The sequence below is a fragment of the Ranitomeya imitator genome, chromosome 6, assembly GCF_032444005.1.
Source record: "Ranitomeya imitator isolate aRanImi1 chromosome 6, aRanImi1.pri, whole genome shotgun sequence".
NCBI classification, from domain to species: Eukaryota; Metazoa; Chordata; class Amphibia; order Anura; family Dendrobatidae; genus Ranitomeya; species Ranitomeya imitator.
Window position 1 is genome coordinate 476,685,020 of NC_091287.1, and position 13,953 is coordinate 476,698,972.

At 54.6% G+C, this 13,953-nt stretch overlaps 5 non-coding genes and 9 pseudogenes across 5 annotated transcripts; all 14 read left to right on the forward strand.

Annotated features, from left to right (window-relative positions):
• The first annotated feature begins 80 nt into the window (after nucleotides 1-80).
• Nucleotides 81-190, forward strand: LOC138644249 (5S ribosomal RNA; annotated as a pseudogene).
• Nucleotides 191-1,117: 927 nt separating this feature from the next.
• On the forward strand, nucleotides 1,118-1,236 carry LOC138643819 (5S ribosomal RNA). Its single transcript, XR_011314332.1, has one exon. It is a non-coding gene; the product is annotated as a 5S ribosomal RNA (ribosomal RNA).
• Nucleotides 1,237-1,877: 641 nt separating this feature from the next.
• LOC138644148 (5S ribosomal RNA) lies at nucleotides 1,878-1,987 on the forward strand (annotated as a pseudogene).
• Nucleotides 1,988-3,651: 1,664 nt separating this feature from the next.
• On the forward strand, nucleotides 3,652-3,761 carry LOC138644149 (5S ribosomal RNA; annotated as a pseudogene).
• Nucleotides 3,762-4,680: 919 nt separating this feature from the next.
• LOC138644114 (5S ribosomal RNA) lies at nucleotides 4,681-4,789 on the forward strand (annotated as a pseudogene).
• A 641-nt stretch (nucleotides 4,790-5,430) lies between these two features.
• Nucleotides 5,431-5,540, forward strand: LOC138644229 (5S ribosomal RNA; annotated as a pseudogene).
• Nucleotides 5,541-6,467: 927 nt separating this feature from the next.
• On the forward strand, nucleotides 6,468-6,586 carry LOC138643887 (5S ribosomal RNA). Its single transcript, XR_011314397.1, has one exon. It is a non-coding gene; the product is annotated as a 5S ribosomal RNA (ribosomal RNA).
• Nucleotides 6,587-7,227: 641 nt separating this feature from the next.
• LOC138644151 (5S ribosomal RNA) lies at nucleotides 7,228-7,337 on the forward strand (annotated as a pseudogene).
• A 919-nt stretch (nucleotides 7,338-8,256) lies between these two features.
• LOC138643820 (5S ribosomal RNA) lies at nucleotides 8,257-8,375 on the forward strand. The gene has a single exon (XR_011314333.1). It is a non-coding gene; the product is annotated as a 5S ribosomal RNA (ribosomal RNA).
• Nucleotides 8,376-9,016: 641 nt separating this feature from the next.
• Nucleotides 9,017-9,136, forward strand: LOC138644018 (5S ribosomal RNA). The gene has a single exon (XR_011314522.1). It is a non-coding gene; the product is annotated as a 5S ribosomal RNA (ribosomal RNA).
• A 909-nt stretch (nucleotides 9,137-10,045) lies between these two features.
• Nucleotides 10,046-10,164, forward strand: LOC138643822 (5S ribosomal RNA). The gene has a single exon (XR_011314335.1). It is a non-coding gene; the product is annotated as a 5S ribosomal RNA (ribosomal RNA).
• Nucleotides 10,165-10,805: 641 nt separating this feature from the next.
• Nucleotides 10,806-10,915, forward strand: LOC138644196 (5S ribosomal RNA; annotated as a pseudogene).
• A 1,672-nt stretch (nucleotides 10,916-12,587) lies between these two features.
• LOC138644152 (5S ribosomal RNA) lies at nucleotides 12,588-12,697 on the forward strand (annotated as a pseudogene).
• Nucleotides 12,698-13,616: 919 nt separating this feature from the next.
• Nucleotides 13,617-13,725, forward strand: LOC138644116 (5S ribosomal RNA; annotated as a pseudogene).
• Nucleotides 13,726-13,953: the final 228 nt, after the last annotated feature.

The following is a 13,953-nucleotide window of genomic DNA, read 5'->3' on the forward strand; positions in this document are numbered from 1 at the left end:
CGGAGCCCGCCTCCACATGGTCAGAGTTCTCGCCACCAAGCGAGCCTGAGGAAGGCTGGCCAATCGATGGGCCAAGCAGTGTCTACTGGCCACACCACCCTGGATACGCCCGATCTCGGAAGCAAACCAGGGTTGGGCTTGGACAGTACTTGGATGGGAGACCTCCAGGGAACACCAGGTGCTGTAGACCGTTTTGATGACATTTTGCCCCCTTGCTCAGCTCGGCTAGTATAGAGCGGTGCCTTGCCAGAGACCGACCTTACATAACCTAGAGGCTGGATGCCCCAAGCCCCACAAGGCCTCTGAGACTGCAGCTAAGGACGCTACCCTGCCGCCTCCTCGCATGCCTCACACCGAGATCCCTGCCGTGGCTAGGAGTGCTCATTGACCCCGCAGCCTGCCTTCTGGAAATGATGGCGTTATAAACATCCCGGACTGTGAAGGGGGCAGATTTTCAGCAGGCGCCCCGGGGATGATTTTTAGAGGCTGGCCGGCCGGCCGGCCGGCCGGCAGCAGTAATGTCTTTTTCTGCAAAGAAGCTTGTGTAACTAACCCAATCAGATGGCTACCCAGGATCCAAATTCAGGGCTGGGAAGGAGCGGGAGGGAATTGGGGGGTGTTTTCCTGCTGAGGCACAGAAATAATCATAAGAAGAAGAAAAAACAAGAGAGTCTGACGCATGGTGGCGCTGAGCCTGCAGGGGCAAATTGGTGTGGCCACATGCAAGCATATGTGCGTGCTCGCTTGCGTGTGAGTGTGCGCTTCCTAGTTGTGGCGCGCTGCAGACAGTCAAAGGGGTTGTTCCCTTTCAATAAAAGTTCATCCCAGCTTGCAGGCTATTAGAAAGCAACAAACCACCCTGTACTCACCCTACCCGGGTCCACCAGAGGGTCTCAGCGCTGCTCTAGGTCTGTGGCATTAGCTGCGACGCTGACGTCACGTCGGCAGCCGATCAGTGAGCTCAGCAGCTCTGAGCAGGGCGTTCTGCCTACAAACCCTTTAAGGGAGACAGCAAAAAAGTGAAGAGAAAGGAAAGCACAAAAGGGCCTCTTACTCAGCACTGGACAGGGCAGCCAGACTGCAAAGTAGAAAAGTAGCAAGTGAGAGGCTTGTCTCTGCCTACGGCCACACCACTCTGAACACGCCCGATCTCGTCTGATCTCGGAAGCTAAGCAGAGTCAGGCCTGGTTAGTACTTGGATGGGAGACCGCCTGGGAATACCAGGTGCTGTAGGCTTTTGTTTTTCCTTGTCACTCCTTTTCTTTGTCACTCTCCTCTATGCCTTTTTTCCATTCCCTTTCACAAGGGCACACATGCTTTTTTCATTTGCTTTCACTCTTGCGCTGTTCCATCCTTGCAAAATGCCAGCATCCTTCTCATCACCGTGGGCCTCCAGCATTGTTGCTTATTTACTTTTAATACTAGGCTTCTTTTCAACAGGACCAGGGCCTCCTGCGGGCTTCGAAGCAACCGCCGGCAACCTGGTGGCCATTTTATAGGTCAAAGCAAGCAGAACACCTTTGCAGGCAACATGACCCCCCGAAGAGCAGCTCACAGTCACTCACAACCATCTCACCCTCTTCCTTCATTCGCTCCTGGACGTCTCGATCCGCCTCAAGTTGCGGCTCCAGCTGGCTCTTTCTGTCACTTCCCCCCCAGATGAATGGTTTAGCCTGCAGGAGACCCTGCATCGAGCCATTTTTAAAGACACCTGATGCTCAGGCCCTGCTGCGGCGGGTGTTTCACTGCAAAACAAGCAACGCCTATAGTGGCAGCCCAGCCTTTGCATGGGCCCTTCGGAGCCCGCCTCCACATGGTCAGAGTTCTCGCCACCACGCGAGCCTGAGGAAGGCCGGCCAGTCGATGGGTCAAGCAGTGTCTACTGGCCACACCACCCTGGATACACCCGATCTCGGAAGCAAAGCAGGGCTGGGCTTGGACAGTACTTGGATGGGAGACCTCCTGGGAACACCAGGTGCTGTAGACCGTTTTGATGACATTTTGCCCCCTTGCTCAGCTCAGCTAGTATAGAGCGGTGCCTTGCCAGAGACCGACCTTACATAACCTAGAGGCTGGATGCCCCAAGCCCCACAAAGCCTCTGAGACTGCAGCTAAGGACGCTACCCTGCCGCCTCCTCGCATGCCTCACACCGAGATCCCTGCCGTGGCTAGGAGTGCTCATTGACCCCGCAGCCTGCCTTCTGGAAATGATGGCGTTATAAACATCCCGGACTGAGAAGGGGGCAGATTTTCAGCAGGCGCCCCGGGGATGATTTTTAGAGGCTGGCCGGCCGGCAGCAGTAATGTCTTTTTCTGCAAAGAAGCTTGTGTAACTAACCCAATCAGATGGCTACCCAGGATCCAAATTCAGGGCTGGGAAGGAGCGGGAGGGAATTGGGGGGTGTTTTCCTGCTGAGGCACAGAAATAATCATAAGAAGAAGAAAAAACAAGAGAGTCTGACGCATGGTGGCGCTGAGCCTGCAGGGGCAAATTGGTGTGGCCACATGCAAGCATATGTGCGTGCTCGCTTGCGTGTGAGTGTGCGCTTCCTAGTTGTGGCGCGCTGCAGACAGTCAAAGGGGTTGTTCCCTTTCAATAAAAGTTCATCCCAGCTTGCAGGCTATTAGAAAGCAACAAACCACCCTGTACTCACCCTACCCGGGTCCACCAGAGGGTCTCAGCGCTGCTCTAGGTCTGTGGCATTAGCTGCGACGCTGACGTCACATCGGCAGCCGATCAGTGAGCTCAGCAGCTCTGAGCAGGGCGTTCTGCCTACAAACCCTTTAAGGGAGACAGCAAAAAAGTGAAGAGAAAGGAAAGCACAAAAGGGCCTCTTACTCAGCACTGGACAGGGCAGCCAGACTGCAAAGTAGAAAAGCAGCAAGTGAGAGGCTTGTCTCTGCCTACGGCCACACCACTCTGAACACGCCCGATCTCGTCTGATCTCAGAGTCAGGCCTGGTTAGTACTTGGATGGGAGACCGCCTGGGAATACCAGGTGCTGTAGGCTTTTGTTTTTCCTTCCTTCCACCAGCAGGGGTCACTCTCCTCTATGCCTTTTTTCCATTCCCTTTCACAAGGGCACACATGCTTTTTTCATTTGCTTTCACTCTTGCGCTGTTCCATCCTTGCAAAATGCCAGCATCCTTCTCATCACCGTGGGCCTCCAGCATTGTTGCTTATTTACTTTTAATACTAGGCTTCTTTTCAACAGGACCAGCGCCTCCTGCGGGCTTGGAAGCAACCGCCGGCAACCTGGTGGCCATTTTATAGGTCAAAGCAAGCAGAACACCTTTGCAGGCAACATGACCCCCCGAAGAGCAGCTCACAGTCACTCACAACCATCTCACCCTCTTCCTTCATTCGCTCCTGGACGTCTCGATCCGCCTCAAGTTGCGGCTCCAGCTGGCTCTTTCTGTCACTTCCCCCCCAGATGAATGGTTTAGCCTGCAGGAGACCCTGCATCGAGCCATTTTTAAAGACACCTGATGCTCAGGCCCTGCTGCGGCGGGTGTTTCACTGCAAAACAAGCAACGCCTATAGTGGCAGCCCAGCCTTTGCATGGGCCCTTCGGAGCCCGCCTCCACATGGTCAGAGTTCTCGCCACCACGCGAGCCTGAGGAAGGCCGGCCAGTCGATGGGTCAAGCAGTGTCTACTGGCCACACCACCCTGGATACACCCGATCTCGGAAGCAAAGCAGGGCTGGGCTTGGACAGTACTTGGATGGGAGACCTCCTGGGAACACCAGGTGCTGTAGACCGTTTTGATGACATTTTGCCCCCTTGCTCAGCTCAGCTAGTATAGAGCGGTGCCTTGCCAGAGACCGACCTTACATAACCTAGAGGCTGGATGCCCCAAGCCCCACAAGGCCTCTGAGACTGCAGCTAAGGACGCTACCCTGCCGCCTCCTCGCATGCCTCACACCGAGATCCCTGCCGTGGCTAGGAGTGCTCATTGACCCCGCAGCCTGCCTTCTGGAAATGATGGTGTTATAAACATCCCGGACTGTGAAGGGGGCAGATTTTCAGCAGGCTCCCCGGGGATGATTTTTAGAGGCTGGCCGGCCGGCCGGCAGCAGTAATGTCTTTTTCTGCAAAGAAGCTTGTGTAACTAACCCAATCAGATGGCTTCCCAGGATCCAAATTCAGGGCTGGGAAGGAGCGGGAGGGAATTGGGGGGTGTTTTCCTGCTGAGGCACAGAAATAATCATAAGAAGAAGAAAAAACAAGAGAGTCTGACGCATGGTGGCGCTGAGCCTGCAGGGGCAAATAGGTGTGGCCACATGCAAGCATATGTGCGTGCTCGCTTGCGTGTGAGTGTGCGCTTCCTAGTTGTGGCGCGCTGCAGACAGTCAAAGGGGTTGTTCCCTTTCAATAAAAGTTCATCCCAGCTTGCAGGCTATTAGAAAGCAACAAACCACCCTGTACTCACCCTACCCGGGTCCACCAGAGGGTCTCAGCGCTGCTCTAGGTCTGTGGCATTAGCTGCGACGCTGACGTCACGTCGGCAGCCGATCAGTGAGCTCAGCAGCTCTGAGCAGGGCGTTCTGCCTACAAACCCTTTAAGGGAGACAGCAAAAAAGTGAAGAGAAAGGAAAGCACAAAAGGGCCTCTTACTCAGCACTGGACAGGGCAGCCAGACTGCAAAGTAGAAAAGCAGCAAGTGAGAGGCTTGTCTCTGCCTACGGCCACACCACTCTGAACACGCCTGATCTCGGAAGCTAAGCAGAGTCAGGCCTGGTTAGTACTTGGATGGGAGACCGCCTGGGAATACCAGGTGCTGTAGGCTTTTGTTTTTCCTTCCTTCCACCAGCAGGGGTCACTCTCCTCTATGCCTTTTTTCCATTCCCTTTCACAAGGGCACACATGCTTTTTTCATTTGCTTTCACTCTTGCGCTGTTCCATCCTTGCAAAATGCCAGCATCCTTCTCATCACCGTGGGCCTCCAGCATTGTTGCTTATTTACTTTTAATACTAGGCTTCTTTTCAACAGGACCAGCGCCTCCTGCGGGCTTGGAAGCAACCGCCGGCAACCTGGTGGCCATTTTATAGGTCAAAGCAAGCAGAACACCTTTGCAGGCAACATGACCCCCCGAAGAGCAGCTCACAGTCACTCACAACCGTCTCACCCTCTTCCTTCATTCGCTCCTGGACGTCTCGATCCGCCTCAAGTTTCGGCTCCAGCTGGCTTTTTCTGTCACTTCCCCCACAGATGAATGGTTTAGCCTGCAGGAGACCCTGCATCGAGCCATTTTTAAAGACACCTGATGCTCAGGCCCTGCTGCGGCGGGTGTTTCACTGCAAAACAAGCAACGCCTATAGTGGCAGCCCAGCCTTTGCATGGGCCCTTCGGAGCCCGCCTCCACATGGTCAGAGTTCTCGCCACCAAGCGAGCCTGAGGAAGGCTGGCCTATCGATGGGCCAAGCAGTGTCTACTGGCCACACCACCCTGGATACGCCCGATCTCGGAAGCAAAGCAGGGTTGGGCTTGGACAGTACTTGGATGGGAGACCTCCAGGGAACACCAGGTGCTGTAGACAGTTTTGATGACATTTTGCCCCCTTGCTCAGCTCGGCTAGTATAGAGCGGTGCCTTGCCAGAGACCGACCTTACATAACCTAGAGGCTGGATGCCCCAAGCCCCACAAGGCCTCTGAGACTGCAGCTAAGGACGCTACCCTGCCGCCTCCTCGCATGCCTCACACCGAGATCCCTGCCGTGGCTAGGAGTGCTCATTGACCCCGCAGCCTGCCTTCTGGAAATGATGGCGTTATAAACATCCCGGACTGTGAAGGGGGCAGATTTTCAGCAGGCGCCCCGGGGATGATTTTTAGAGGCTGGCCGGCCGGCCGGCCGGCCGGCAGCAGTAATGTCTTTTTCTGCAAAGAAGCTTGTGTAACTAACCCAATCAGATGGCTACCCAGGATCCAAATTCAGGGCTGGGAAGGAGCGGGAGGGAATTGGGGGGTGTTTTCCTGCTGAGGCACAGAAATAATCATAAGAAGAAGAAAAAACAAGAGAGTCTGATGCATGGTGGCGCTGAGCCTGCAGGGGCAAATTGGTGTGGCCACATGCAAGCATATGTGCGTGCTCGCTTGCGTGTGAGTGTGCGCTTCCTAGTTGTGGCGCGCTGCAGACAGTCAAAGGGGTTGTTCCCTTTCAATAAAAGTTCATCCCAGCTTGCAGGCTATTAGAAAGCAACAAACCACCCTGTACTCACCCTATCCGGGTCCACCAGAGGGTCTCAGCGCTGCTCTAGGTCTGTGGCATTAGCTGCGACGCTGACGTCACGTCGGCAGCCGATCAGTGAGCTCAGCAGCTCTGAGCAGGGCGTTCTGCCTACAAACCCTTTAAGGGAGACAGCAAAAAAGTGAAGAGAAAGGAAAGCACAAAAGGGCCTCTTACTCAGCACTGGACAGGGCAGCCAGACTGCAAAGTAGAAAAGCAGCAAGTGAGAGGCCTGTCTCTGCCTACAGCCACACCACTCTGAACACGCCCGATCTCGTCTGATCTCGGAAGCTAAGCAGAGTCAGGCCTGGTTAGTACTTGGATGGGAGACCGCCTGGGAATACCAGGTGCTGTAGGCTTTTGTTTTTCCTTCCTTCCACCAGCAGGGGTCACTCTCCTCTATGCCTTTTTTCCATTCCCTTTCACAAGGGCACACATGCTTTTTTCATTTGCTTTCACTCTTGCGCTGTTCCATCCTTGCAAAATGCCAGCATCCTTCTCATCACCGTGGGCCTCCAGCATTGTTGCTTATTTACTTTTAATACTAGGCTTCTTTTCAACAGGACCAGGGCCTCCTGCGGGCTTCGAAGCAACCGCCGGCAACCTGGTGGCCATTTTATAGGTCAAAGCAAGCAGAACACCTTTGCAGGCAACATGACCCCCCGAAGAGCAGCTCACAGTCACTCACAACCATCTCACCCTCTTCCTTCATTCGCTCCTGGACGTCTCGATCCGCCTCAAGTTGCGGCTCCAGCTGGCTCTTTCTGTCACTTCCCCCCCAGATGAATGGTTTAGCCTGCAGGAGACCCTGCATCGAGCCATTTTTAAAGACACCTGATGCTCAGGCCCTGCTGCGGCGGGTGTTTCACTGCAAAACAAGCAACGCCTATAGTGGCAGCCCAGCCTTTGCATGGGCCCTTCGGAGCACGCCTCCACATGGTCAGAGTTCTCGCCACCACGCGAGCCTGAGGAAGGCCGGCCAGTCGATGGGCCAAGCAGTGTCTACTGGCCACACCACCCTGGATACACCCGATCTCGGAAGCAAAGCAGGGCTGGGCTTGGACAGTACTTGGATGGGAGACCTCCTGGGAACACCAGGTGCTGTAGACCGTTTTGATGACATTTTGCCCCCTTGCTCAGCTCAGCTAGTATAGAGCGGTGCCTTGCCAGAGACCGACCTTACAAAACCTAGAGGCTGGATGCCCCAAGCCCCACAAGGCCTCTGAGACTGCAGCTAAGGACGCTACCCTGCCGCCTCCTCGCATGCCTCACACCGAGATCCCTGCCGTGGCTAGGAGTGCTCATTGACCCCGCAGCCTGCCTTCTGGAAATGATGGCGTTATAAACATCCCGGACTGTGAAGGGGGCAGATTTTCAGCAGGCGCCCCGGGGATGATTTTTAGAGGCTGGCCGGCCGGCCGGCAGCAGTAATGTCTTTTTCTGCAAAGAAGCTTGTGTAACTAACCCAATCAGATGGCTACCCAGGATCCAAATTCAGGGCTGGGAAGGAGCGGGAGGGAATTGGGGGGTGTTTTCCTGCTGAGGCACAGAAATAATCATAAGAAGAAGAAAAAACAAGAGAGTCTGACGCATGGTGGCGCTGAGCCTGCAGGGGCAAATTGGTGTGGCCACATGCAAGCATATGTGCGTGCTCGCTTGCGTGTGAGTGTGCGCTTCCTAGTTGTGGCGCGCTGCAGACAGTCAAAGGGGTTGTTCCCTTTCAATAAAAGTTCATCCCAGCTTGCAGGCTATTAGAAAGCAACAAACCACCCTGTACTCACCCTACCCGGGTCCACCAGAGGGTCTCAGCGCTGCTCTAGGTCTGTGGCATTAGCTGCGACGCTGACGTCACGTCGGCAGCCGATCAGTGAGCTCAGCAGCTCTGAGCAGGGCGTTCTGCCTACAAACCCTTTAAGGGAGACAGCAAAAAAGTGAAGAGAAAGGAAAGCACAAAAGGGCCTCTTACTCAGCACTGGACAGGGCAGCCAGACTGCAAAGTAGAAAAGCAGCAAGTGAGAGGCCTGTCTCTGCCTACGGCCACACCACTCTGAACACGCCCGATCTCGTCTGATCTCGGAAGCTAAGCAGAGTCAGGCCTGGTTAGTACTTGGATGGGAGACCGCCTGGGAATACCAGGTGCTGTAGGCTTTTGTTTTTCCTTCCTTCCACCAGCAGGGGTCACTCTCCTCTATGCCTTTTTTCCATTCCCTTTCACAAGGGCACACATGCTTTTTTCATTTGCTTTCACTCTTGCGCTGTTCCATCCTTGCAAAATGCCAGCATCCTTCTCATCACCGTGGGCCTCCAGCATTGTTGCTTATTTACTTTTAATACTAGGCTTCTTTTCAACAGGACCAGCGCCTCCTGCGGGCTTGGAAGCAACCGCCGGCAACCTGGTGGCCATTTTATAGGTCAAAGCAAGCAGAACACCTTTGCAGGCAACATGAGCCCCCGAAGAGCAGCTCACAGTCACTCACAACCATCTCACCCTCTTCCTTCATTCGCTCCTGGACGTCTCGATCCGCCTCAAGTTGCGGCTCCAGCTGGCTCTTTCTGTCACTTCCCCCCCAGATGAATGGTTTAGCCTGCAGGAGACCCTGCATTGAGCCATTTTTAAAGACACCTGATGCTCAGGCCCTGCTGCGGCGGGTGTTTCACTGCAAAACAAACAACGCCTATAATGGCAGCCCAGCCTTGGCATGGGCCCTACGGAGCCCGCCTCCACATGGTCAGAGTTCTCGCCACCACGCGAGCCTGAGGAAGGCTGGCCAGTCGATGGGCCAAGCAGTGTCTACTGGCCACACCACCCTGGATACGCCCGATCTCGTCTGATCTCGGAAGCAAAGCAGGGCTGGGCTTGGACAGTACTTGGATGGGAGACCTCCAGGGAACACCAGGTGCTGTAGACTGTTTTGATGACATTTTGCCCCCTTGCTCAGCTCGGCTAGTATAGAGCGGTGCCTTGCCAGAGACCGACCTTACATAACCTAGAGGCTGGATGCCCCAAGCCCCACAAGGCCTCTGAGACTGCAGCTAAGGACGCTACCCTGCCGCCTCCTCGCATGCCTCACACCGAGATCCCTGCCGTGGCTAGGAGTGCTCATTGACCCCGCAGCCTGCCTTCTGGAAATGATGGCGTTATAAACATCCCGGACTGTGAAGGGGGCAGATTTTCAGCAGGCGCCCCGGGGATGATTTTTAGAGGCTGGCCGGCCGGCCGGCAGCAGTAATGTCTTTTTCTGCAAAGAAGCTTGTGTAACTAACCCAATCAGATGGCTACCCAGGATCCAAATTCAGGGCTGGGAGGGAATTGGGGGGTGTTTTCCTGCTGAGGCACAGAAATAATCATAAGAAGAAGAAAAAACAAGAGAGTCTGACGCATGGTGGCGCTGAGCCTGCAGGGGCAAATAGGTGTGGCCACATGCAAGCATATGTGCGTGCTCGCTTGCGTGTGAGTGTGCGCTTCCTAGTTGTGGCGCGCTGCAGACAGTCAAAGGGGTTGTTCCCTTTCAATAAAAGTTCATCCCAGCTTGCAGGCTATTAGAAAGCAACAAACCACCCTGTACTCACCCTACCCGGGTCCACCAGAGGGTCTCAGCGCTGCTCTAGGTCTGTGGCATTAGCTGCGACGCTGACGTCACGTCGGCAGCCGATCAGTGAGCTCAGCAGCTCTGAGCAGGGCGTTCTGCCTACAAACCCTTTAAGGGAGACAGCAAAAAAGTGAAGAGAAAGGAAAGCACAAAAGGGCCTCTTACTCAGCACTGGACAGGGCAGCCAGACTGCAAAGTAGAAAAGCAGCAAGTGAGAGGCCTGTCTCTGCCTACGGCCACACCACTCTGAACACGCCCGATCTCGTCTGATCTCGGAAGCTAAGCAGAGTCAGGCCTGGTTAGTACTTGGATGGGAGACCGCCTGGGAATACCAGGTGCTGTAGGCTTTTGTTTTTCCTTCCTTCCACCAGCAGGGGTCACTCTCCTCTATGCCTTTTTTCCATTCCCTTTCACAAGGGCACACATGCTTTTTTCATTTGCTTTCACTCTTGCGCTGTTCCATCCTTGCAAAATGCCAGCATCCTTCTCATCACCGTGGGCCTCCAGCATTGTTGCTTATTTACTTTTAATACTAGGCTTCTTTTCAACAGGACCAGCGCCTCCTGCGGGCTTGGAAGCAACCGCCGGCAACCTGGTGGCCATTTTATAGGTCAAAGCAAGCAGAACACCTTTGCAGGCAACATGACCCCCCGAAGAGCAGCTCACAGTCACTCACAACCATCTCACCCTCTTCCTTCATTCGCTCCTGGACGTCTCGATCCGCCTCAAGTTGCGGCTCCAGCTGGCTCTTTCTGTCACTTCCCGCCCAGATGAATGGTTTAGCCTGCAGGAGACCCTGCATCGAGCCATTTTTAAAGACACCTGATGCTCAGGCCCTGCTGCGGCGGGTGTTTCACTGCAAAACAAACAACGCCTATAGTGGCAGCCCAGCCTTTGCATGGGCCCTTTGGAGCCCGCCTCCACATGGTCAGAGTTCTCGCCACCACGCGAGCCTGAGGAAGGCTGGCCAATCGATGGGCCAAGCAGTGTCTACTGGCCACACCACCCTGGATACGCCCGATCTCGGAAGCAAAGCAGGGTTGGGCTTGGACAGTACTTGGATGGGAGACCTCCAGGGAACACCAGGTGCTGTAGACCGTTTTGATGACATTTTGCCCCCTTGCTCAGCTCGGCTAGTATAGAGCGGTGCCTTGCCAGAGACCGACCTTACATAACCTAGAGGCTGGATGCCCCAAGCCCCACAAGGCCTCTGAGACTGCAGCTAAGGACGCTACCCTGCCGCCTCCTCGCATGCCTCACACCGAGATCCCTGCCGTGGCTAGGAGTGCTCATTGACCCCGCAGCCTGCCTTCTGGAAATGATGGCGTTATAAACATCCCGGACTGTGAAGGGGGCAGATTTTCAGCAGGCGCCCCGGGGATGATTTTTAGAGGCTGGCCGGCCGGCCGGCCGGCAGCAGTAATGTCTTTTTCTGCAAAGAAGCTTGTGTAACTAACCCAATCAGATGGCTACCCAGGATCCAAATTCAGGGCTGGGAAGGAGCGGGAGGGAATTGGGGGGTGTTTTCCTGCTGAGGCACAGAAATAATCATAAGAAGAAGAAAAAACAAGAGAGTCTGACGCATGGTGGCGCTGAGCCTGCAGGGGCAAATAGGTGTGGCCACATGCAAGCATATGTGCGTGCTCGCTTGCGTGTGAGGTTGCGCTTCCTAGTTGTGGCGCGCTGCAGACAGTCAAAGGGGTTGTTCCCTTTCAATAAAAGTTCATCCCAGCTTGCAGGCTATTAGAAAGCAACAAACCACCCTGTACTCACCCTACCCGGGTCCACCAGAGGGTCTCAGCGCTGCTCTAGGTCTGTGGCATTAGCTGCGACGCTGACGTCACGTCGGCAGCCGATCAGTGAGCTCAGCAGCTCTGAGCAGGGCGTTCTGCCTACAAACCCTTTAAGGGAGACAGCAAAAAAGTGAAGAGAAAGGAAAGCACAAAAGGGCCTCTTACTCAGCACTGGACAGGGCAGCCAGACTGCAAAGTAGAAAAGTAGCAAGTGAGAGGCTTGTCTCTGCCTACGGCCACACCACTCTGAACACGCCCGATCTCGTCTGATCTCAGAGTCAGGCCTGGTTAGTACTTGGATGGGAGACCGCCTGGGAATACCAGGTGCTGTAGGCTTTTGTTTTTCCTTCCTTCCACCAGCAGGGGTCACTCTCCTCTATGCCTTTTTTCCATTCCCTTTCACAAGGGCACACATGCTTTTTTCATTTGCTTTCACTCTTGCGCTGTTCCATCCTTGCAAAATGCCAGCATCCTTCTCATCACCGTGGGCCTCCAGCATTGTTGCTTATTTACTTTTAATACTAGGCTTCTTTTCAACAGGACCAGCGCCTCCTGCGGGCTTGGAAGCAACCGCCGGCAACCTGGTGGCCATTTTATAGGTCAAAGCAAGCAGAACACCTTTGCAGGCAACATGACCCCCCGAAGAGCAGCTCACAGTCACTCACAACCATCTCACCCTCTTCCTTCATTCGCTCCTGGACGTCTCGATCCGCCTCAAGTTGCGGCTCCAGCTGGCTCTTTCTGTCACTTCCCCCCCAGATGAATGGTTTAGCCTGCAGGAGACCCTGCATCGAGCCATTTTTAAAGACACCTGATGCTCAGGCCCTGCTGCGGCGGGTGTTTCACTGCAAAACAAGCAACGCCTATAGTGGCAGCCCAGCCTTTGCATGGGCCCTTCGGAGCCCGCCTCCACATGGTCAGAGTTCTCGCCACCACGCGAGCCTGAGGAAGGCCGGCCAGTCGATGGGTCAAGCAGTGTCTACTGGCCACACCACCCTGGATACACCCGATCTCGGAAGCAAAGCAGGGCTGGGCTTGGACAGTACTTGGATGGGAGACCTCCTGGGAACACCAGGTGCTGTAGACCGTTTTGATGACATTTTGCCCCCTTGCTCAGCTCAGCTAGTATAGAGCGGTGCCTTGCCAGAGACCGACCTTACATAACCTAGAGGCTGGATGCCCCAAGCCCCACAAGGCCTCTGAGACTGCAGCTAAGGACGCTACCCTGCCGCCTCCTCGCATGCCTCACACCGAGATCCCTGCCGTGGCTAGGAGTGCTCATTGACCCCGCAGCCTGCCTTCTGGAAATGATGGTGTTATAAACATCCCGGACTGTGAAGGGGGCAGATTTTCAGCAGGCTCCCCGGGGATGATTTTTAGAGGCTGGCCGGCCGGCCGGCAGCAGTAATGTCTTTTTCTGCAAAGAAGCTTGTGTAACTAACCCAATCAGATGGCTTCCCAGGATCCAAATTCAGGGCTGGGAAGGAGCGGGAGGGAATTGGGGGGTGTTTTCCTGCTGAGGCACAGAAATAATCATAAGAAGAAGAAAAAACAAGAGAGTCTGACGCATGGTGGCGCTGAGCCTGCAGGGGCAAATAGGTGTGGCCACATGCAAGCATATGTGCGTGCTCGCTTGCGTGTGAGTGTGCGCTTCCTAGTTGTGGCGCGCTGCAGACAGTCAAAGGGGTTGTTCCCTTTCAATAAAAGTTCATCCCAGCTTGCAGGCTATTAGAAAGCAACAAACCACCCTGTACTCACCCTACCCGGGTCCACCAGAGGGTCTCAGCGCTGCTCTAGGTCTGTGGCATTAGCTGCGACGCTGACGTCACGTCGGCAGCCGATCAGTGAGCTCAGCAGCTCTGAGCAGGGCGTTCTGCCTACAAACCCTTTAAGGGAGACAGCAAAAAAGTGAAGAGAAAGGAAAGCACAAAAGGGCCTCTTACTCAGCACTGGACAGGGCAGCCAGACTGCAAAGTAGAAAAGCAGCAAGTGAGAGGCTTGTCTCTGCCTACGGCCACACCACTCTGAACACGCCTGATCTCGGAAGCTAAGCAGAGTCAGGCCTGGTTAGTACTTGGATGGGAGACCGCCTGGGAATACCAGGTGCTGTAGGCTTTTGTTTTTCCTTCCTTCCACCAGCAGGGGTCACTCTCCTCTATGCCTTTTTTCCATTCCCTTTCACAAGGGCACACATGCTTTTTTCATTTGCTTTCACTCTTGCGCTGTTCCATCCTTGCAAAATGCCAGCATCCTTCTCATCACCGTGGGCCTCCAGCATTGTTGCTTATTTACTTTTAATACTAGGCTTCTTTTCAACAGGACCAGCGCCTCCTGCGGGCTTGG